The sequence below is a fragment of the Pleurodeles waltl genome, chromosome 1_1 (assembly GCF_031143425.1).
Source record: "Pleurodeles waltl isolate 20211129_DDA chromosome 1_1, aPleWal1.hap1.20221129, whole genome shotgun sequence".
Taxonomy (NCBI): Eukaryota; Metazoa; Chordata; class Amphibia; order Caudata; family Salamandridae; genus Pleurodeles; species Pleurodeles waltl.
Window position 1 is genome coordinate 392743721 of NC_090436.1, and position 24974 is coordinate 392768694.

A 24974-nucleotide genomic window follows, 5' to 3' on the forward strand; every position below is an offset into this window, starting at 1 on the left:
ATCGTTGGTGGGGGTCGAGGAACTCAGGATGTTGGTGTGGATGGGTGCGTTGGTGTCGACCTTGGCAGTATGTGGTATCAAGATGGACATTGGCTTTTATCTGCCTGTCCTGCATATGTATTGATTCAGTCATCTGACTTACCAAACCTGGGGTGGAAATTTATGGCAAGGTATCAATGTACTGTTGCCATGATACTTAGGCCCTCATTTGTTGATGTGTTATGCTTGGGATGTTTGCGTGAGTGGGTGTTTACATTGCTGTCATTGCCATTTACTGTTCCACACAGGTACATACAAGATGGTGTTCACATTGAGTTGGTAACCCTTTCATGTCAAGTGGAAAATGGTGCTCTATTAATATTTCCCGTAAGGTAGACAGTATCATTCTGGGAGTTGTAGTGATGTGAATGGCCAGTGGGGCAGGTGCCATTTCCAAATGCTGAGGAAACGATGAGTGCAGTGGAGAAGTGACATGCACAAGATGGTTATTAGGTGATTTAGACTGAGGTGTGGGGGAAAAATGTTTATAGGGGTGGGTTTAGGTGGTGAGGGAGCATGCAGGATATAACAATAGTGTGACATGCATGTTGTGGGTACTTACCAGACTCCACTCCCCCAGGTATCACTGTCAGGCTTTCAGGGTTCAGGATGTTCAATACCTTCTCCTCGCAAGATGTGAAAGTAAGGGGAGGACGTAGGGGTCCACCGTCAGTCTTTTGGACTGCCAGCTGATGCCTGGTGGCCATGGAATGGACCTTCACCCTGAAGTCCTGCCACCTCTTCCTGATATCCTCCCTTGTGCGTGGGTAACTGCCAACAGAATTCACCCTGTTGACTATTCTTTGCCACAACTCCATCTTCCTGGCTATTTGGGTCTGCTGGGCCTGTGCTCCAAACAGGTGTGGCTCTACCCAATATGATTTCATCCACCATTTCCCTTAACTCCTTGTCCGTGAAGTGGGTTTGTTTTTGATGGGACATGGTGGTGTGGTCGGTGTGTGGGGTTGTGGTGTAGGTGAAAGGGTACGGAGGTTGGTGTGTGGTGGGGTGTGGGTGCTGGACTATGAGTGTTTGGCTGATGACAGAGGGTTGTGTGTGCTGGTGGTGTGTAGTGTGTGGATTGTGAAGTTGTGGGGTGTGTGCTTCCTGAGAGGTGTGTGTGTGTGTGATGAGAGTGTAAATAATGATAAGAAAGGAATACAGGTCGTTGGGCTGCTTGGTGAGGCCAAGTGGTGTTTGTATGCAAGGGATTGTGGGTTGTGTGGAGGTGTGTTCAATAGTGCCATGAGTAGGTGTGTCGGGTGTGTGGATGTATATCAGGTGTGGGGTATTCATAGTATCCAATGCAGTGTTGTGTTCTGAGCAAAGTGAGATCGACCATGGCAGATCGTACCACCAATGTCTTTCTGCCTTGGAAGAACCGCTGTTGTGATTTGTGGATCATAGTAGGATGGGAGGATTTATGTCTGGATGGCAGTGCTGGTGGTGTGACTGACACTTTTGAGTCGTCCATTGTCCTGTTGGTTTCAGATAAATGGCTGTTTTGTGGTGATGTTCACTGTGTGGTTCATAATACGGTTGACGTGTGTCCACCATCTTGACATTGTTTTGACAGTTGCCACCACAGCAGTCTTCAATTTACTCTTCCAAATTCGTAATGATCCCCTATATCTTGTGCCCATTTCAGAAATACATAAGTTTCCTTGATACCAATTTTTCACTCTACCTATTTCGCTATAAGAATTGGTCTATACTGTGTACTCAATAGTAAGCCTTTGTGTGGTGCAGCTCAGTTGTTTGCTCTGGGTAGCTTGGATTCTTATAGAACCTACAAACCCTATTTAAATTTCTGCAACTCTAAGTGTCTAGCGGACATAATGATATATTGCTTTTGCCAATTGTATATTGTGACAAAAAGTTACAGATGAAAATGTTGGTACAAATGCCGATTTTTTCCTACAGTTTTTCAGTATTTCTTTATTTCAACAGTAATTTTTCTTGGGAGAACCTTGAAGAATCTACACATATGACCCCATGCTGAATTCAGAAGTTTGTCTTATTTTCAGAAATCCATAGCTTATCTGGAGCACCCATTGGATTCACACTGGTTTTCACCCCAAACTAGAGGTTGGTTGAGAGCAAAGAAATAGAGACAATAGGCTACATCTTGGGAAAATGCCAGACCTGTGGTGCAAAATTAGTTTTTTTGATTCAGCTTTGTATGTTCTTGAAAGCTGGGAAGATGGTGACTTTAGTACAGCAATCCGTTTGTGGATGCCATTTTTAGGGAAAAAACAGACACTTTTATTTGGTGCACTTCTTCACTATCAAAACAAAAACCTCAAAATGTTGCTATATTTTGGCTATTTTTGTGGTCCCCTTCAGTGGAGTGCACAAACCCTGGGTACAATTAGAATCCTGAGGATGTTTGAAAAAAAGGACACCAATTTGGCATGGATAGCTTATGTGGATAAAATATTCTGGCACCCTAAGGAAGAAGTACTCCAAATAGCCAAAAAAGGGTCAGAACTGGGGCTGGGGGGGCCCAGGGCATTTGTAAGGCCTGGGGAGGGGCCCACCCACCTATACACATCTATATATATATATATAAAATAAAATAAAATGACTGTGGCCCTTTTGAATTTTTTTTGCGATCCCGCAGGAGTCTCAGTGGTTCATGCCAAAAACTGTAGATTTTGTTTTTATTTCGGCCCTGGAGGGCTCCTTCTGGGTCCCCCCATGCATATGCACACCACAGGTATATAAGTGTTGTACTTATACTAATCAATGCTTCATTTCACTCCAATCCTGGAGGCTTTATCCACCTCTTCATGTGAGAAAACAAGCAGTTTATCCCTGTTATGGTACCTTTATTTTGGCATGTGTTGCAGCGAGACCACTGTTCCTAAAATATTTTTCCCCTGTCATGCCTTTTTTCATTGTTAATGTTTCAGGACTTAGATAAAGGAGCAAGAAGTTTTTCCGTCTCTCAAGATTCACCTCCTTTATCCACAAAACTGCACATAGTATGAAGTTATGTCTTTCTGCGGACCATTATAGTCATTCCCTCTAAAGTTCATGGTCACCCTTATGGGTCCTTTGACAAAAGTCCAAAGATGTGTTTCCATTGAGAGGGGATCTGGCCCGGCAATTTAAGCTGAACTGTTCCTACTGGAGTAATAGAGGTAATGCTTATTTACATATGCCTGGCTTCTGTCTTAAGAGGCAAAGTGGGTGAAAAACTATGGATTAGATCGTGGCCATAAGCATGCAATCCACCAATCACCTTTGTGTTTTCCTCAGTTTAAAGGTATACGTGCAAATGTAATGCTCAAATATGGGTACCATTCTTGCTGCGTCACAGAACTCAAGCAAAATGTCACTGTTGAGGTCTAATTAGCCAAACCATTCTAAGCTTGCTTTTGGCCCTCTTCAAAGGGGACCTGAGTTTGGTTGTAATGTTCCTAATAAAGAAAGGATTGTATGACAAAATATTGTGAATAACAAACTGACTGACATGAATATTTTATCTAAAGTACAGTTCACCAAAATATCCTGTTTCTATGTTTATAAAGTAAATAAAAGAACTATTGTAAAAAAAAATATTATGGAACAGGATATAAGCCAACAAAATGTAAGAATATTGTTTTCTTAAAACAAAGGTAGACTTCTATCTATCTATCTATCTATCTATCTATCTATCTATCTATCTATCTATCTATCTATCTATCTATCTATCTACCTATCTCTCTCTCTCTCTCTCCATTCACTTATAAAACCAAAGGTTACAGGGACGTTATTGTTAGGTTCTAAATTTATACACACAAAACCATCAAAATTCAGCAGTTAGAATTATTTCAAGTAACTATAACTCGCGCTGTAAAGTAACTATAATTTGCACCCCCAACATGCACAGTTTTTTCTTCAATAATTTGACAGCTGATGCTTCATTGATATTTTTATTGATGATATAAAAGTTGTCATGAGTGCTGTAATATCTGGGGTAATTAGCAGTGCATGGCAAGGGTTCAAGTGATAGTTATCTTAAGGCGCGAGTTATAGTTATTTGAAATAACTCCAACTATAACTGCTGAATTTCTATGGTTTTGTACTGATTTCTAAATACATTTAGAACCTAACTATTACGTCCCTGTAACCTTTGGTTTTTTTAAGTGAACTTCTATGGGTTTTTTTAAATTCTATTTCCTAACTATAACATCTATGTAACCTTTGTTTTGTCCTGTGAATTTGTATTTTTTTAATGTAAAGTACTTTTAATTATCATACATTAATCAACCCTCAGTTGTGCACAGCCTTCGGCCGAGCACTGTGGGGGTTGGCTGCAACCACCTATAACCACCCAACCCAACATGTATAAGTCTCTGAGTGGGTCTGTGAGTGTGTGCATGAGTACCTCAGTGGGTCTGTCACTGTGGATGAATGAGCCTATGAGTGGATCTGAGAGTGGGTGCATGAGTATATGAGGGGCTGTGTGAGTGGATGCATGACTCTTTGAGTAGGTCGGTGAGCGGATGCATGACTGTCTGAGTGGATCTGGGAGTAGGTACTTGATTGTCTGAGTGGGTCTGTGATTGGGTGCATGAGTGCCTGAGTGGGTCTGTGAGTGGGTGCATGAGGGTCTGAGTGGATATGTGAGTGGGCACGTGAGTGTCTGAGTGGGTCTGTGAGTAAGTACATGACTCTCTGAGTGGGTCTGTGAGTGGGTGCATGAGTGTCTGAGTGAGTGTGTCTGTAAGTGGGTGTGTGAGTGTCAGTGTGGGTGTTTCAGTAGCTGCGTGAATGACTCGGCCACAAATGAACCTCACCTGCCCTTTTGTCCAACAAGAGTCCACAGTTTTGTGCAAAATATCTACCCGAGTGGAGTTCTTTCTGCCTCCTCGGGTAAATGTCCAGTGTGTATTCTACACTATAGCTGTGTAGTGGACCATGAGGAAATATCTCCAGCAACCTTGTGTGCATTTAGAAATGTGGTTGTGACAAGTGCGTCTTTTTTGTGATAATATGAATCCTCCTAGAAAGAGGCCAACAAGGCTACAAAGATGTACATCGCCACCAAACCAGGGTCCATCCTCTTATCTGTATGATGTAAGTGCTTATTTGTTTTGTGGAGATGTCCTCCTATCCTTCGACATCAGGAATGCGGCACCAAAATTGGTGGTAAATGCACTGGGGGGCTCTTTGGTAAGCTGCCCTTCATCCTGGTAAAAGGTGGGAAGACCTTTCATCATTTATAGACATGGGGGAGGAGGCTGTGTGGCCCCCTTCCCCTGGCCGATTTCGGCCCCAGGGACCATATCCCCAGGGTCTGGCCATGTGTCTCTGGGTGCCCTGGTCCCAGCCAGGGCATCCTGTACCCAATGGGAGCCTCATGGCCCCCGCGATCCCAGCCAGTTCCCTGCCTCCTGTGGGAGCTGGCATTGATATTGCACACAGGGAGCTGCTAAACATACAGCTTCCTGTGTGCAAGAACAATCTCTTCACCTCTTTCCTTGCCCGAATCTCTGCAGGCAGGGAAAGAGATGAAACCTCTGCTGGAACCAGAGTGTTTGCTCTGACTGGCTGGAGTTGTCAAAGCTCCTGCCAAGTCAGAGCAAACAGCTGTGTCCTGGGGTGGGCACCCCAGCCAGGACATAGCAGGAGCCGGCCCTGGGGGTGGCAGTCCTCAGGGCCATTATTAGCTCTATGAGGTGGGCTGCACAGCCCTCCTCTTTTACTTTTCAGGGCCAGGACCCAGGGTGGGGGTGGTCCCCGGGGGTCATATGTGGCCTGGGAGGGGGCCGCATGGCACTTCTCCTATTCCTTTTAAAACATTTGGCCCCGGGGAGGTGGTGGTTTGCCCTGGTAGGATCCCTCTGGTACCCCAGCACCAGAGCTAAGGGCCCAGGGTGACTCTACTCTGGCCCCTCTTCTTTTTTTAATCAGTTTTTCAGGGACTCTGCTGAAGCCGAGTCCAAAAATGGCTTTCTGGTTGAAATGTTGGCAGCCAATTAGATCTAAGCACGAGGTTGGGAGGATTTGTGGAGGCTTCATATCACTATATATACAAGTTTCATTTTTCTTAAATATCTCAAAAACTACTGAATGGATTTACACTAAATAATTAATAAGGCACTTTCTAGACCAACAGCTATCTTTCTGCCAAATTTGGGGCAATTTCATCCAGCGGTTTGGGCTGTAGTCATGTTCAAAACCCATATGGGAATTCACTGGGAAAACACGTTTGGGACCCCCCCTTTTTTTGCCACAAACCATAGAAATTCAGCAGTTATAGTAATCCTTATAGTTATATTTATGTTAAGAAACTATGACTCGTGGCCTAAAATTACTTTCTGGCACAAGTTATACTTTCTTCAGATAAGTATAACTATAAGTATAACTATAACTGATGGATTTCTACGGTTTTGTACGGGTAAAACATCAATCTAACTATAACGTCTCTATAACTTTGTTTTTTTCAGTAAATTTCTATGTATTGTTTACAAAGTAGTATGTAATTACCACATGTTAATAAAACTACCGATGTGCACATCTCTGACGTCCTACCCCCCCCACATAGCTCTAACCCCACACTGTGCAGCGGCTTTTGGTATATTAGTGGGTGTCTGTGTTTTGTTTTTCATATTTTTTCTCAGATCCACTGATCCTTTGCGGGTTTATACTGGGGGGCTGTGCTGAGCACTGCAGAGGATCGGCGATTCAGCCCAAAAACAAATTGGGCAGTTTTTGCCCATGAGGGGTCCTTCCATCTCCCCTTTAGGGTCAGGACATATCTATACACTCCTATATTGAATGGCAGCTGCAACTTTCCTGTTAGGTTGTGGCACTCCAATCAGGGTCTTGCTTTTCCCCGGAACCCACCGGTCCTTCAGCAGTGGATCTGCAAAGGCTCCGCATCCTTACATATCTATATTTCTTTTCCCTTTATAACTCCAAAACTACTGAAGGTTTTACGCCAAATCATGAAAATAGATCTTTCCGGACCAACATCTAGCTTTCTGCTAACTTTAGTGGCATTCCATTCAGCGGTAAGGGCTGTAGTTGTGTTCAAAATCTCAATGGGAAAGCAGCTGAAGTGAGTGGCAAATTTGTTTAAAATTTTTTGTGAAGATTTGTCAAAAGGCGAAAAGTTATTGACAAAACAAAAAATACTTTGTCTATGGGAATTACGTCCTAAGTGTAACTACCTACTGGCTCCCACCAGTAGGTAAAATAAGTAAATAAACACGCTTTTTAAACATATTTTAAAAAATATTAACAGTAAAGTTAAAATTGCCAAACTCATACATAGTCAACAAAAATATCTAACCCGATTTACATATTTAAATTACCATATCAAAAATAGTTTTAATTAATATACTTAACTAAATATACACAAATAATTATATATATAGAGAGAGAGGTACTTTTTAAACATATACTATTTTAACAATCTTCAAAAATCATATTAACAGTAACACAATTATTTGAAAATCTTTAGAATATAAACATTTTAAAAAATATTACAAAATAAAAACAAATACATTTAAACAACAATAGAAAATATAACATAAGGTCCAGTCTAACCCTCATTAGTGAAAGTGTTGGGCTTTGGAGGGGTTAGAATACTCTTTTTACTCCAAATTAGGCAACAGTAGGGAATTTGTTGAATTTAGGAGGGATTTTTTTTACTAGTCCAACTCTTTCTAAGGAATAGCAGGGAAAGCATTGGACTTTCGAGGGGTTTGATTTACTATTCACATTCCAATCTAATCAAAAGCGGGGAAAGAGCTGGATTCAGAGGGTTTAGGTTTACTACACACACTTCAGTCTAAGCACCAGTAGGGAAAGGGTGGGACTTTGAAGGGGTTTGATTTAGTATACCCACTCCATTCTAAAAATCAGTAATTATATTTACTATTCCCACTCCAGTGTAAGCAACAGTAGGTAAAGTGTTGGACTTCGGAGAGATTATGTTTAATATTCCCAATCCAATGTGTGCAAAATTATGGAAAATGTTGGACATCCGAGTGGTTAGGTTTACTAGTCCCACTCAAGTCCAAGCAAAAGTGGAGAAAGTATTGGACTACAGAGAGGTTGGATTTACTATTTCCACTTTTAGCCTAAGCCAAGACTTTGAAGGGATTATAGAAACCATTCCAACTCAGGGTCATTTTTGTTTTTACATATTTAAATACCTAACAACAGTAAATTATTAAGCCACAGTTTATATAAACAGTAAATACTATATACGCAATACATAAATAAAGTTAAAAAATACAAAATATCAAAAACTTTAAATCAAGTAGAATTAAGTTCCTTTCCCTTCCTACAACCCAAACAATGCACACATGGGAAAAAAAAAAAAAAAAATTAAATGTACAATAAACAATTTATCAACATTAAAATTAAAATTACAAGTATTATATTTTAATTAACTTCCCACTGAATTCACTTGCAAACCCAGCAACCTGCTCCTATATGCCAAACTACTAAATTAATTAGAAATAAATCAATTTTTTGGTAGTGACAATATATTTGGCACGATATTCATGTCACTCATTATTTTAAAATCAATATTTGTGTCATTCAAAGCAGGACCAAAGCAGATTGCACATAGATGTTCTCTTTCTGAAGTGGCATAGTAGGTGAAAAACGATGAACTGTAATGGGGTCTCAAACAATTGATAGTCACTAAAACTTTGTGCATCTCATTCATAACCTTTATGTTTGCCATTTTGTGGGCCTGTTCTAGCCATGCCATTCACTCAGATACCCCAGCAGCTTCACTTAAAAGGATTTGATGATCAATTAACTCTAGTGGATCCTGTACATGTCTTGCTGCATGACATTCAGGCACTTAATTTAATTATGTGTGTATTTAGTTTTTTTTACAATGCTGGCTTGAGACTATATCCACCTCGTAGTGCTGCCGATAACAGAAGATAGGTTTGTGTAGCCCATCCCTTCCTAGGTGTGGGCAGTTGAAAGACATTTTAGGAAGGTGGATGCCAAATATTTATCATCAGCCCCAGTAATGCTGTGTTTGCAAAGTGCGGCTCTGTTTCTCATCAAGGGGAGGGTGGTTCTAGCATTTAAAATAATGATAAGAAGGCTTCTATGAAAATCTTTGTTTTTAGTTTTTTTCGAATGCTGTCAGGTTTGGTAGGGTATTGAAATCTGACACAAGAGAGCTTCAGAATACAGTGCCAGAAACTCTGACAGTTTGCTTCCTTGGGTGTTCCACTGAAGCCCGGGTTGTACAAATTTGCCATGCTTAGCACAGGTTTTGAAGGGGGGTGTAGTTTGGTATTTGTAGTTAGTTAGTGCTGATGCAATTGTACATTTTAAGCACTGGGTGTAGTAGTTTGGACGCCAACCAAGCTTTATGAACACTGGGGTGGTGAACAAAGATTTTACAGATTTGGACATTTTGTAATCTCTGCAGCTTTGGTATTGCAGTTGTGGGCCCTCCAGTCAAGATATTATAGAAATGATTACATCTAAGCAACACCAAGACTATGGGGCATTTAGTCCAGTGCTTTAGTTAGAGATGTGAAGGATTCTTCTTAGATAAAAATAGAGGCGGTGTCCAAGCAGGTTTCACTTACAATATAGATTTTCAGAAATTGATCAGATACAGAGAGAGTATCTGTGAAACAAATAGAGGTAAAAAACAAATATATGCATGAAGTTAAACAACGTGACCAAGTGCTAAAGGAAATAAGAGTTTATAACATATTAAAATAAAGTTTGGACATTTACAAGAACAATTGTAATCAAAACATGAGCTCCATGAATAAAGTGAACATATAGTGTTGGTGAACATGTAGGGATCACATGTGAGAGGAAAATAAATCACAGTGGAAGGCTATATACAATTTGTTCTGCAGAGTTTTCATGAAATAATTACAAATCATAGAATTTCTGCTCTACACACGAAAAAACATTTGACCTTGATGAAATATACATCACAGTCACAATAGATTAAATAAATTAAATGAGGTGAACTTTACTCACAGGTGAAACCTACATTTCAAAACATTACAGTCGACTGCCAGTAGCACGTGGTAGATAGTCACTTTAAATGTTAACAATATGAGTGTTAAATGGCACATCCTATTAAAAGAAAAATTCCAGGTCTCCTTAATCAGTCCTGCAGTTTCAGTGGTCACTAAAAGTAATGATTTCTGAATGTCCTCGGGGTTGATGCCTTCTTGGGGTAGGTCACACATTGCAATATCACTTTCTACATGGGCCATTAAATTTATGTTGTGTACAGTCATCGTTACTTTTTCTAAAGGGAGCAAAAATTGGGAGAATCAGCATGGAGCCCAAAGTGAAAATGACAATTAAAAGTGTGTAATGATGCCGGGGGATGGAAGGACGAGTGCTAATAAATGTATTTCTCACATACACTGCTGGGCATCAACAGCAGTTAACCCCAGCAGCAGAGGCCATTATAATCCCTGGATGAAATAAATATTAAATCAGCACTACGATGTTATTAGACAAGTGAGTAATAAAACTGCACCTTCAATACTAATCTAAGTCAGAGAAGATGGATCGATAAGACTTAACATTTCTTATGAGCTCCATTGAAAACTAATCTCATTGGATGGTAATCTCATGGAACAACATTTCAAATTCCTAGCCCTAAAAAGATTTTTCCTGAAAATCTGAGATCTCTACTTTGGTAATTCTGACAACTTCTCAGACGTTGTTTCTCTTTTTGAATTAAACAACCCCATATTGGCAAAAGATATGTGATAACTTGGGGTGAGTGGTGAATAGAACAGTAGAGTTAGACCCTAAAATGGTGCTGCTGGCAATCATGGAGGGATGTGGCTGCCACGGAGTACCCGAGCCTTTACAGCTGCACGCTTCATGATAGCAAAGAAAGACCTGGCGCCCCCATGGCGAGCAGAAGAATCCTCTGAAAGGAAGATAAGGTTCACGGATTTTTGTGCGAAAGCTGAAGGGTCAATGAGAGGCTGTCAAAAAAGCATGCCAAAATATGAAAGTTGTGGTGGGACTTCTCTCGAATTACACTGTAATAGTCAAATGTTAGACACCCACCACATAAACTGATCGAATGCCCTACTAATCGTGCCAAAAGAAAGCACTCGAAATGAAGATAGTGATTTTTTTGCATATGATGTGATGATGAATGTCTTCCCTGTATTTGTTAGTTTACTAAAAATCACTAACAAGAATAATATAAAAATATCTGGAAGGCGTGATTTATTCTAGTTAGGCCATGAGTCATCCGGATTCAAAACCAAGAAGGCAGCTGTAAGCACCGGAACGTCTGGCCACCTTTTATGAGCACTAAATCAAAAGAACTGCAAAAACTAAATTTACTTTTATGAAAAACAGATGGCAAATTGTAACATAGCAAACACTTAACATTTACAACGATATACTATAAAAAAACTCTTTTCCATGCCTTCTCTTTGAAAATGATTCTTTTTTACTTGACTTAGGATAAATGAAATACTACTGTAGACTGTGGAAAGAGGCTGGAGAGGCTATTCCTGAACTGATCACACTTGACACTGAGATAATGAAACAATTGACATGCTGACACATTTTTACTCCCATGTCCTGACTATTTATTACTGTGAAGAAAATGGTTGTGGCCAGTGCTGAATGAATTGGGAATTTACTCTGTAGAAGAAACGGTGAGGCTTTGTCGTGGATGAGAAGATGCACATGTGACATAAGCAGTCATTGGGATATACAAAAACACTTTCAGTGGCAACTAAAAACACCTTGATGAACCCAGTTACAACACAAAATCCAACAGACACAAGTGTATTCCTCGCTCTGCTGTCTCTAAAATTAAATTTCATCTTTAAATATATATTTTAAATATTTTACTTCAATGAGCTTTCACATCTCGTGTCCTTAAGAAATATAATTAATCATTGGAATAATTCAACCTAGTAGGTTTGATATGCTGTTATTTTGTGTTTAGGGCCTCTTGATAAGCGTCGCTGTTCTTATTGTTTTGTCACACTGATTTTTATTGCACTTTTGCTGATCTATGTTTGAATTTCTCAGTTAAACTAATCCACGTTTGTTTTTTGCTAATGGCCATTTCAGGGGAGGCCGGTGCAGCTGTGTATTTCTTTCGAGCACAGTGCCGAGTGCACACCCCGTTTCACGGATCAAAGGTGGAAAGGTTTCGAAGACCTGCCACAGAAGATGATAATGAATGAGTAAGCGACCGGGAGTAAATACCTATCAATATGAGCTCTGCTCTAAATATTTAATTATTCAGGACCATACGTTGAGACATACATTATGTATATTTCCTTCTTAATTTTAGTTTATTTTTTCTATGCGCTCTTCACCAGTTGTACTGTGTTTAACTGTATTCCCAAAGTTAATTGTTTTTGATAGTTACATAGACTCGTTTTAAGGTATGGACAAAGTAGGCAACTGCCCAGGAGTGTGCAAAAAGTATTTTTGTAACTGTATTCTTTTCACATGATACATAACTTGAAACAGTACATTCATTATACAGGCACTAATGCTCAACATTCCTCAATAAATGAGAGAAAGTCACCATGGCATGATTATCAAACATAATTGCATGCTCTTGTTAACCCCTGAAAAAGTCCATCAGGGGCGTTTGGGAGTTTAGGGGTGTTATGCTCCAGTCACCTCCAAAGGTCTTTCCCCTAAAAAGTAAGCAGTATCAGGACCCAACCAAAGGTTCCAAGAGTACCCTAAGTGTGAAAAACAGAATCTGAGAGGGTTGGAGAAAAATGATGGGTAAACCAGGAAGGTGTCAAAAATATTGTTTGTGGTGGTCCGGGAAGACAAAAGGAAGGAGAAGGGCCCAGAGAAATGCAAAAGTGTAGGTGGCACCTCTATTCAAATAAGGCTTAGGAATCTGCTTATAATCTTTCCTCCATGATTATCAATAAATTGGCTGTATGATAAGGGTCTGAAGCGGGTGGCAGCAACTGGGTGGTATGTGGAGGGACACACATACACAAAGAAAGAAACAACACAGAACAATTGTAAGTGCAGTAAGACACTAGCTGGTCATTCCACAATGGAACCTCTCCATCTTTAAGTCTCCATCCATGCAATAAAACCATGATAACCCAACACATAAGTTTATGATCTGTATTCAAGTCTCCTGGTCAACGCATCCAAAGTAAACTATGTAAGGTTTAGTGGTCTCCACTTTTGAAAACAAAGTAGGCTGCCCTAATAAGTAGCTGGATAGCCTTGCAGGGAATGGACTGAGGCCTCATATCTTCTATCCTACCTCTTTGTGCAGGGCAGAAGATAAATAAAAATCTGATGAGGGAATGACTTAATTTAATCTTGGCCATTAGTAATTACTCAGAACCATATTTTTTTGCCCACTCTTGGTAGGGATCAGCCATACCAATCAGCATTGGCTCTGCTGCAATATGGACTGTCAAGTCTGGCCTTGCATGGATACTGCTTCCTCTGTATCCTGGCTGTTGTCATAGGGCTGGAAATAATTTTCTCTGGTAGAAAAAATCCTCTTTCGTTTAAACAATACTTCCGCCTTTCTAGCCCCCCCTCAATTGAACACACCCTCTTAACCATGTCCACCAGGCATGTTTCCACATATCCCCAATTTGGATCTGTATGTCATTAGTGTTTGTTCCATCTTGTCTCGCATGCTGTGGAAAGCAGGTTGTGGAGTTTTCAAATTTAGGTCATCAGGATCTTCTTCCTTGTAATTAAGATGAGTCTTCCTCCTTATTTCCGGGTTGCTCTGTTGTCGGAAGGGTACTCTGCTGGAAGAACTGCTCATCTGTTGGTGTGGTTTGTGGTGCCTTAGGGGAACTCCCTGCTCTCCTCCTGGCCCCTCACACTACATTTTCCCCATAGTGCAAAACTCTAATTCTCTTGGATGCAGCAAGAATTTGTGCCAGGGTCTATTCCACTCCCTCAGCCCTACAGACAGCCTGCAGCCAACATAATCTAGTTCCCATGGGAGAGACAAGGTGTAAGGCAGTCAACAGTCCTATCCATTTGCCCCTCCCCTCCACTGCCATGACGTCTCTCTGCTAGTTTCGGCAGAATTGTAGGTCACCATTAGCTGCTGCAACTCTCGTGTTCCTGCTGGAGCCCAATGCCTTATCAACCAAGGGCCAAGCACAGCACTTAGATTAGATGTTTGCTCCCATCTTCAAACTTGGGGATTGGGTGAGGCTGAGGAAATCACCACCACTGTTCAAAGCTGTGTGCCCCATCATACTGCACTGTGTTTCACTAGCAACACCGAATCATTAAAAACCCCAGAAAGTAAAAGGGGCAAGTAACATTTTCCCAGGTGGGAGCAGTGGCGTTGACACAAAGTGATGGGGACCACCTGTAATATATGAGGAAAGGACCCTTAATGCCCATATCTCACAGATATTAATTGGGTTTACGTTTAAATGCCCCCCTCCTAAAGGGTTGAGGGGCCTCTGAAGATTTGCCCCCTACCTGCATCCCAGGGGGTGCAGGGATCCGCTTTATGCCTGTGGATGGGAGAGGGATATAAAGAGGGCATAGATGTTCATGGAGCTCAGGAAGGTCCACCATTTCAGAACATGAACATCTACATCCCTTTGGGATAATTTTTGTCCATTGCTGGCACCAACCAAGAACCAACAACCATTGTCTGCATGAGGAGCCTTGAGTGTTTCAGTCAACACAGCTCAGGTGAAGTCTGCAAGTGCTGAAGCATTTTCCTACTCAGGATTATGCTTTAAAGGAGGTCAATAAATCTTTTCACACAGAATAAAGGTGTGGAGACATAAGGCATCAAACTTCATAAAAAGTCAATTTAAAGTGACAGTGTGACCAATGTGGCCACACAAGGAAAACTCCAGATGGAAATAAAGTTAAGAGGTTTTATTACAAACTCAGACTCAAAGTCATGTAGACAATTCCCAAAACAAAGTTTTAAAGATACAGAATCATCAAAGGTTGACCAAGGTGATGAAAAAGATTGAAACAAACTAACATCAAAAGGACTAAACATTCAACAAAAGCTATATGAAACATCAGAAGAATAATCCTATGTACAAAAAACAAGCGCTGTTCAGTTCTTTTAAGCATTAAGGCAATTCAAAAGTAATCTAACCTTAGCTAGCTAGGTCAAGGGAAAACCTTACATATTAGCAAGTCAAAAATTAACATGTGCTGGGCTTAACACATGGGCAAAAAGTAAAAAGGAAAAGGACAAAAAGAATTTGGGAAAACTACATCTGGGGCAAAAGGTGATCAATCAAAGTTGGCAAAAGGTAGGTAAAAGGGACAGCGTCAGCATATCAGAAGCTCATTGGGTCAAAGAGGAAAATGTTTACGTCTCAGTAAAGCATTTCAAAGGGGTACGGGTAGAGAGGACTGTACCTCTCAGAGTCCAATGGTTCAGCAAGAAAAGTGGGGAAGACTGACCAAAATCGAACTGGGGATGGTATACTAAAGTTCAGAGTGCAAGATGATTCGGCCATCTATCACTCCACATGACACAGAAGTTGTAATTATCCAATGAAAGTGAGTCATGCAACCTGGATCTGCAACATCAGTGTAGATTCCCATTACCAACATGTAGAAAGCATCCATCTGAGCTCCTCCGTGCCGGTTGAAACAAATATATACATAGTATGGTTTCACATTTCCTGAATGTACTTGGCTCAAGCTTAGTTTCTGAGGCTCCCTATGTGTAAAACAATTGGGCATCTATTACCAGAGGAGAAGACAACCTTGCTCATTGAGCCCCCAACACAGCTGACTACATTTCGTTTAAAGTTCCTTTCAGGTGTGTGGCCAGCTGCTAAACTAAGGTGCAAAACAGGGAGTGCAGCAGGGACAGGTTTTCTGGGAGATGGTGAATATGAGCTTCAGTTTTTGTTTGGCAGAGCCATCCACCTGTTCTGTTGTGGTCACTAGAGCCTGGGCTTAATGTTCTCATGTCTGCTGTGTGGAGTCTCTTAAATGTGAGCAGGCATGTTAGCGTGCGAAACTGTGGGTGCAAACGTCTGGCAGTGTGTATGGCGATGTGTGATGTGTGTGCTCAGTCTCTCATACCTTGTGGCTATTCACATATCCTCTGTGGGTTCACATGTGGGTTTTGTGAGTATACCTGCTCAGTCCTGTCTTTTTCCCACTTTTGTATACCAAAGCACAGTGAGGCCATACCAGTGGTAATTATATGCTACACAAGAAACACAAGAACCAATAATGTAACATACCTTAACTTTGTTAATGTAGGTACTCACTCTGCTTAAGATATCTCTAGGCATGCAGAACCCTGTCAGTGCACAACATGTGTCCAGCCTCATGATTCTTGCCCTCCTGCCAGGATCGGACTGCAACTGAAAATAGGCCCTGCACCAAAATAAAAGTGGCCCAATTAGTGAATTTGTTAACTAAAAAGTTTACTGTATTTGCAAATTAGGCCAGTTTTGAACTTGTAATGACAAGCAGTATAAGTGTTTTGCAAGGTATGGAAGAAGGACTGCATGGATGTTAGCTTGCAGCAGGCAATGTTTGTTTTATTAGTAGGGAAATCAACAAAAAAACAGCCCAGCAGACTATAAAACAGACCAACAAACAGCTAAAAAAAGGCCCACACACTGCCTGATTGCCCAATAGGCCAGTCCAACCCTGCCTCCGGCTCGTGTACTCTATTCATCCCAGTGTGTTATATCTTCCTCAATGATTGCAGTCTTCCTAGTGATGCCTCATGTGATTCTCAGCTTATGCTTGCATCGCTCATAGTGTGCAAATGCCATTTCCATCTGCTTCCATTCTCTATAGGAATGTCTTCATCACGTTAATACTCAACTCCCCCTCCTTGCTTAATTTTGCTGTCTGCATATTGCTGCATGAGTGCACAATGGTTTCCTCAACTGAGAGGGTAAACCATGCTACTACATGATGACCTAAAACTAGTATACACAGCATTCACTCCTTCAAGCATGGTTTTACAAGAGTCAGGCTATGCAAAGGCTCAGTTAGACTGTGTTCATCAGAGTGTCTGCAGCCACTTGTGCATGTTACTTCCTCTTCTAAGTGTATGCACAGGCTTTCATTCTTGTTCCTAGTCCACACATTCTTCTTTATAGTATGAAGTGCAGTGAACATTCTCTGGATGACCCTCTCTAAATGTTTTAGCACATGTCTGCATTGACTGTGTGTTCTTTTCTGTACAGTGTGCACTCTACAGCTTCTGTGCGAGCTCCCTGGTCATATGTGTACACTTCCTGTAGATGTAACGAGACACATTGAGGACATAGGGGCTATCACATGCGTAGTAAGGAACCTTCAATGAGATACTGTATGAAGCATCCTCCCCAGCCTGGGGACTCGTAAATGAACACGCCACACACAGAGTTTGGTCTTGCACGTCTTTATTCCTCTGCATGCAAGCGTAAACCCGACATTCTAAACATAACATCTATTCACACTTTACCACACACGTCAAAGATTCACGGAGTCCATCAGGAACATAAAAGGTCTCGTCATTGCAACTCACTAGACACTACGGGGTCATTCTGACCCTGGCGGTCTTGGACCGTCAGGGAAAGAATGACGGAAGCACCGCCAACAGGCTGGCGGTGCTTCATTCCCTATTCCGACCGCGGCGGTAAAGCCGCGGTCGCACCGCCGGGGCCGGCGGTGTCCCGCCGATTTTCCCCCGGCAGTGATAATCCACCAGGGCAGCGCTGCAAGCAGCGCTGCCCTGGGGATTATGACCCCCTTACCGCCAGCCTGTTTCTGGCGGTTTACACCGCCAGGAAGAGGCTGGCGGAAAGGGGTGTACTGGGGCCCCTGGGGGCCCCTGCACTGCCCATGCCACTGGCATGGGCAGTGCAGGGGCCCCCTAACAAGGCCCCGGCCTGCTTTTCACTGTCTGCATGGCAGACAGTGAAAAGCGCGACGGGTGCAACTGCACCCGTCGCACCGCCGCAACACAGCCGGCTCCTGTGTTGCGGCCTCATTCCCGCCGGCCCAGCGGGAATGTTGGAATGGGGGCCGCGTTATTGCGTTACTGCGTTACCGCCGCCCGCCAAGGTTAGAATGACCCCCTACATCTCCTTCCTTGTTAAATCAAAAAAACGATTTTTTTACAAACATATATACCTATATTACAATTCCTTTGTAGGTTTTCTTGGAGCGCTGACTTAATGACCAGATCATGTTCTCTAAAGCTGGGAGGAGAAAGGAGAGGCGTCATTGACTGATGAAGGGACAGATGCAGTCAGAGGGTGTTCTGTAGACTAAAACTAACCAGTCTCATCTTTCACACTAGGAATTGGCGAATGATAAGGCACATATCTGAAGTGCAAAGAATCTCATGTAATGGACTTTCCAAGATGGTCAGCAGCCATCATGTGTTTTTTGCTAGTCACAACTTCAAAGAGTTCAGCATCAAAGGGACCATCAGACTTATGTTTTCTTTATTATCGCACCAATACTCAATCTCCTTCATCACATCAATGTTTGTCAGCATATACTTTCACTTTTGTTTATGACCTAAGTTACTTTTTGATGAAGTTCACCCTCTGGTGTAGATCTCCTGTTGGTCCATTTTGGTAACTTGGTCGTCATGACTCTCCCAAGTATCAGTGTGGCAGGACTTTCACCTGTCATTGAATGAGGAGTCGACTGATAAGAGTAGCATGGAGAGCTGACTTCAGATTTAGCTTCTCCAATTTAGCATGCTGAACAGTCTTTTTAAGTGTGCTCATAAAGTGTTTGACAACACTATTTGCTGGTGGCCAAAGAGGTGTGATTTTCATGTGCTTCACATTGAGATGAGTAAGAAAGTCTTGAAACTTGTGACTGTTGAAAGGCGGATCATTGTCAGACATTAGAATTGAAGGAACACCCCATAATGCAAAAAGCAATCTAATCTCTCAATGAAAATTTCTTGAGTAATAGACAAGAGATCTTCTACTAGTGGAAAACAGGAGTATTCATCCATAATCACAATCAGGTGCTGTCCATTGTCAAGAGGACCAAAGTAATTAACAGAAATTATCTCCCATACATATTTTGGTGAATCTGACATGTTTAAGGTATGCTGAGTATTTTTGGGAGATAAGCAATTGCACAAATGACAGGCCTTCAATTCTTTTTCAACTCTCTCATCAAGACGAGGAAACCAAACTCGGTCTCAGAGAGCTCATTTAGGGGCAACAATTCTACAATGTCCTTCATGAGCTACCTCAATTACTTGTTGTCACAGACTTTCTGGTGTGACAATTCTTGAACCTCATAAGGCAATCCTTTCTTGAGTAGCAGTTAATCTTTCACATTTTTGATCTTCTGATATTCACTGTCACGTGTGAGAGGTCAAGTGTGTTGTTTCCAGGACTGATGTGCAATAATGTCCTTCAGTATCAACATGTCACTGTCTTTGCTTGTTTCAGTAATAATTTGTTCCAAAGAAATAGCAGGAGGGGTGTTTGACTTTGCAATGACGTTAATGCGGGCTTCAGACTCTTTTGAAGGGGCACCAGGGCACTGTACTGGCACTAGTAAAAAGTAGTTAGCATGGTTTTGATCTTTCCCTGGTCGGTGCACAATAGTGTAGTCATATTCCTGTAGTCACAAACCCCAACATTCAATTCTGGGTGGCATCTTGGATTGCCAATAATGGTCAACAAGGCTTGATGAACAGTTACAAGGACGAAACATTTTCCATGTAAGAATATATGGAAATGTTCATAAGCCCAGACTGCTAAACTTTCTTTTTCAGTTTGTGAATACGCATGTTCACTTTGTGACAAACGTCTGCTTGCATATGCCACAATATGCTTTTAAACATTTGGGTGTCCATGCTGTTGGGCAAGGATCGCTCCCAACCTGACCGGGCTTGCATCAACAATAACCTCTGTATGTATCTTCAGATCATAGTAGGCCATTTAATTGATGTTTTCAATTGCATGTCTGATTTGATTAAAACTTTCTTGACATTTGTGTGACCAGTAAAATAGAACATTTCTTTTTGATAAGTCTCCTAAGGGAGCACTTACTGTGGAAATGTCACATATGTATCAAGAACAGTAACTTGCATGCCTACGAATTAATATAACATACTTACATGTTATGGGGGATTGGTGACTGACAAGGCTTGTACTTTAGCTGCTGGATCCGCATCACACCCCCATAAGAAAAAAATGTAGTTTTCTTTTGTGGAACTCACACTCCTCTGCATTCAATGTTAGACCTGCACAAGTTTGTGTAAGGGCTTTATCATGTTCTTTTCATGTGGCCCCAAAGACTAATATCTCATCATTGTAGCTGAAAGCATTCGTGACAGACTGTGTTATATGTCAAATGCCATCTTCAAAACGTTCTACAGCTGATGACACACCAAGACTTTATATTTTGTATCTCAATAGACCAATGTGATCAAAAAGATAGTAATGTATCTGCACTTTTCCTCATGTTCCACTTGATGATACTTTTTTTTCATATCAAGGCGAGAGAAAACTTTGACATTAATTAACTGTGTTATCATGTCGGCAATGTGTTCATTTTCAATTGGCTTGTCAGCTTGACGCATAGCAACACAAACGCATACAGCTCCTTCACTATCCTTTTTGGGTACTACCACTATGAGTGAAACCCACGTAATTGGATGATTAGATTGTTCATTGATATCATGCTTTAGCAATGTTTCAAGTTCTTTCTCAATAGTTTCTTGTAAATGAAATGCAATGTGTGTATGTCTTTAAGCAACAGGGCAAGCATCCTCATTGATATGCAGGCTCACTTTCAAGGTCTTAAGCTTTCCCAATCCATGAAGCAATGAAGGGAATTGACTTACTGTTTCAGGATGAGCATTCATGTTGTACTTTACTGATATCAGTCCCATTTCAGCAGCAGTACTAAAACTGAGTAACAGGCATTTGACTCAGTAACTTTAAGTACGTGAGTGAGTGCTTATACCTTTGTTATTTTGTGTTTCATGGAAGCTATGAATGAACCTTGTCTCTTTAATGGGGTTGATGCAGTCCATGTATACAGTTTGGTATTTGATGGTGTGAGAAGGGGCAATGGAGATAGCTCATTGTATTTCTCCTCAGGCATAATGTTTATCGAGGCACCACTGTCAATAATAAAAGGTATGGAGCAGCCATGTATCTTTAGTGTAATTTTCGGGCAATGTTTCAATGGCTTTTATGATTTTTCTCATCCTCTTTTCTTCAGCTTGCATATTTCTTTGCATGCAGCCAGTCAGATATGTGCATGTTTTTCTGAAGTACACCTCAACATCGCACATCCATCTTCCTCACTGTCAGTTGACACTGAAGCTGAAGAAATATTGGATAAAGGGTTTGATGATGATCTACTTCGTTTAGTGTTGATTTGCCTCAGTTGATGTTGCCACTTGTCTTGTTGGCATGAGTGGAATGTTGCTTCTGAAATGTTTGGGAGTCCATTTTGTGTTCTTGGCATGACGCACTTAGTTTTTCCTTCGCCTTGCAAACCTTTATGAAATGGTTCTCTTTCCTACAGCCCTTGCATATTTTTCCAATGGCAGGACATTTTTCCTTACTGTGGAAACAAATATCTACATCTGAAGCAAAGTTTTTTTTTTCTTCGGAGACATCACCTTGTGTTTTTCTGCCTTGTGTTTTTTCTTAATTTTCATGTTCATGACTGACTCATTGTGGGTATCTCCGGCCTCCATGTCAGCAGCTTGTCGATCTGTACATTCCTCAGCTCTGGCAGCCATGAGTATTTTCTCCAGGCTAAGGCCCTCATTATGAGTGTGGCGGTCTTACCGCCGCAGAACTGGTGGCAAAGACTGCCGCACTGCAAGTAGTACGGTTTGGCCGAAGCCAAACTGCCACAACTCCACCTGGCCCACCTGTGCGGTCACACCAACGCAGCTGACGTGAGCTCCTCTGGGCCTGCGGCAGACCTCAGAACTCCAGCCGTATTAGGAGGCAGTATACCCCCAGGTTTTTCGTAGAGGTTGCCCAGCCATGAAAAGCCTGGAAGCAACACACCTGGTGACAGGAATCCCCATTCCTGTCGTCGGCACACACACCCCAAATGTCCACACACCTCCATGCACCCCCCACCCATCAACATACTTGCAAATACCCAACTGCACATATCCATACGAACACCCTATCCACTCTCACAATGACATACACACAACCCCACTTGCACTCACACATACGCACCCCCTCCGCATTCATTCACACCCCCACCCCCTCCACATTCATGCACACTTGCACCACTCCACGCACGCATACATTCACGCACTCGCCATCCACATACCCATACATGCACACATCCCCCTCACCTGCACACTTGCCCACCCCCCTCCGCACACTAGCACACACCCCACTCATCCTCACACTTGCTCACCCCCTCATCCGCACTTGCACACCCCTTTCATCCACTCACTTGTACACACACACCCTCATCCGCATACATGCAGACACACCTCCCAACTGCACCCATACATCCAGACACCCCCACTCGCTCACTCACAAACATGCACTCAGACACTCTCATTCGCACACATACACAAACAGACACGCACTTCCACCCCAACACCCCCCTCTCCTCCAATTCGGACACACACAACCTCCATGCACACATGCATACATACACGCACTCATGCACACCTATTCCACAACACATAAACCCACACACCACACACATGCACCCAACACCGCTCCCCCCCTTTTCGGGCAGTCCACTTACCTGTTTCAGCGAGGTGGTCATCCAGGAGGGGATGGGTTCTGGCATATTCCACTGCCAGCACCGCACCACAGTTCAGATCACCGCTGCGCCATATAATGCATCATAATAAGGCAGGCGGAGTCCTGTTGGTGTAGCGGTGCTAGTGGTGGACCCGCCTCTCTTCCTCCGTCGGCCAGGCCGACGGGGTCGGATTTCCATCCGTAAATGGGGGGAAATCCAAAGCAACCCCAAATATGGTGGTCTTCGGACCGCCAACACTGGTGGTCTGTTGGCGGCAGCGGCTTCGACGGTCTTGCAAACAGACTGCTGAAGTTGTAAGGAGGGCCTAAGTGTTTCTCTCAGTATTCATCGTCTGAATGAATCTGACAAATAACCATCTATAACACTGAGACTTATTGCTTCTTTATCATTTAATCAATTGAGCGTATCAAGTCTGTCAACAAATTTGCCGATTGTTTCATCAGCTCATTGTCTTTCCTGACTGAAAATGTATCTTCTGTAATGAACATTCGGCACTGGTTTGAATTTAAGATTTAGCGCATCTTTGATTTGACGGTATGATACTTCATCAGCATGTGGTATTTCGTGATTACTTCTTTCACTCCTTCACCGGCAAGAATTTTGAGGTATTTGACAACGTTTTTTCTTGCCTGTTTCTTCCAGTGCATCAAGAAAATCATTGAGTTTCTAACCAGGCAGTCCATTGTAATCAATATTTTGTTTTTTGGGGGTATCAAATGGAAGTGATGGTTTTAGGAAGGAGGCAGCATTAGAACCAGGGCTCCGGGTTTTATGGTGATTTTTTTTTTTTCCATTTCCATCTGTATTTATCCATATTCATGTTTTAACCATTCTATTGGCAATTAGCCATATATATGTTACATTTTGCGACTAAATTGAGTGGCAAAATGGTATATTTCCACATTTGTTTAATTGATAAACATGCACTAATATTTTGATGCCTGACGTGTTTTAGCAAATTAAGCAGCCAAATATAACAAAACACTCCACCAACAGGTAAATATGAGCATGATACCAAATATATATATTAACAAATGCCTGTTTTTAAGAGAATGTCATCCTGTTTTTAAATCCCAATTGGGGTCTATCTAGCAGTTTTTCTGGAATTCAGGAAGGACAATAAGGAGAGTCACTCACAAGAAGCAATTTTTTTTGTATTTTTCCACTTTAAAAAAAAAAAAATACAGACAGGAAATAAATTGTTTTCTATCTGTACTCATCTGTAAAAATCTGCAAAAACTGAAAACTGAAAACCTTAATTATAACCATTTGTGGAACTTACTGACGTTGAAAGCGGGGTTCTCTCCAGCAGCATCTGCTGTCCGCTCGGGACCTCATTCATTCACACCATCTCTCAGGCCCTGTGGCATGCTGGCATCAGGGTCATCGTGGACGATTTGATGTCTTGTGGACTCTTTCTTTGCAGCCATTGGAACCCTTCAACTTCTCAAATACTTTTTGAGTTGTACTGAGCCCCACCCAGCAACTTTGGTGGTGTGCCTCTCGAAGGATTGACAGCTTTGTAAGCACTAAACCCATGCTTTTACTTGGGTTACAGCAGCTGGTGCTGAGGTCGAAAGACTCTTTGTACTCCAGTTCTGGTAAGCATGATCGTATTTGCTATATATCTGATTATCACCATCACTAAAGTTTCTCTGCATTTATCTGCTTCTACTCACACCATTCTCTTGCCCCTGTCTGTCACTATTCATTGTGTTTTCCATATCTGATTGTTGCTGCCTTTAGTGTTTCTTTGCACTCAACTATCGCTGCCTCTAGCACTTCTTTGTACCTGGTGATCGCTGCCTTTAGCATTATAGTCGTGTGTATCTTATAACTCTTTGTTGCGTTGTGGCTCGGTATCTCTTTCATGGCCTAATCAACAGGTTCCTGGCCAGTGATGCACAAATGTCTCTGTAGGGCCTTGGTCTTCTTCGAAAGCTTATCACTGGCTGGAGGGACGCTTTGACTCCACATATGCCAAACATTGATCTTCACTTCGACTGAGGCACGTGTGGCATGCACAAGCAGTTTGCTGGAACACGACAAACTTTCTGTTGGTTTTTCGGAGTACGTATCCCCTAATTGGTCACCAGTTCTAGCGTCCTCCCCAGCCTGGGCACTTATAAATGAACACGCCACATACAGAGCTTGGACTTTCATGTCTCTATTCATCTGTGTGAAAGCGCGAACACAACGTTCTAAACTTGAAATCTATTCACCACATC